The sequence below is a fragment of the Etheostoma spectabile genome, chromosome 9 (assembly GCF_008692095.1).
Source record: "Etheostoma spectabile isolate EspeVRDwgs_2016 chromosome 9, UIUC_Espe_1.0, whole genome shotgun sequence".
Classification (NCBI taxonomy): Eukaryota; Metazoa; Chordata; class Actinopteri; order Perciformes; family Percidae; genus Etheostoma; species Etheostoma spectabile.
In genome coordinates, this window is record NC_045741.1 from 28,525,421 (window position 1) to 28,525,809 (window position 389).

Sequence of the window (389 nt, forward strand, 5' to 3'; positions counted from 1 at the left end):
AAACCACAAAGGAAAGCCGGGGAACAGGCAGAATCAGGCCGGCTGGCAGGACAAACACACATGGAGCAAGGGCGACATAAACAAACAACTTACAGGGGAAAGGCGAGGCGAACAAACTCACAACAGGACGGCTGGACAGGCAGAAGGATCTGACAAAGGACAAAGAAAACACAGGGGTTAAATACAAGAGGTAACGAGGTAATGGGGAACAGGTGAGACGTCAGGTGAAGCACATCAGGGCGGGGCTGGACAATCAGACAAGCCAACGTAAAGCTAGACAAGACCAGACAAAACAGGAAACATACTACCACAGTAAAACAGGAGAAAGAACAAACAGACACACAGGGACACAAGACAGAAGCAAACACCACAAGACCAAGGAGAAAACA

The 389-nt window shown here is 48.8% G+C and overlaps 1 protein-coding gene across 2 annotated transcripts in view; it reads left to right on the forward strand.

The window, feature by feature from the left end:
* The window catches only part of kita (KIT proto-oncogene, receptor tyrosine kinase a), a 29,051-nt gene that overhangs the window by 7,071 nt on the left and 21,591 nt on the right, over nucleotides 1-389 (forward strand). The gene's annotated exons all lie outside the window — the stretch shown is intronic.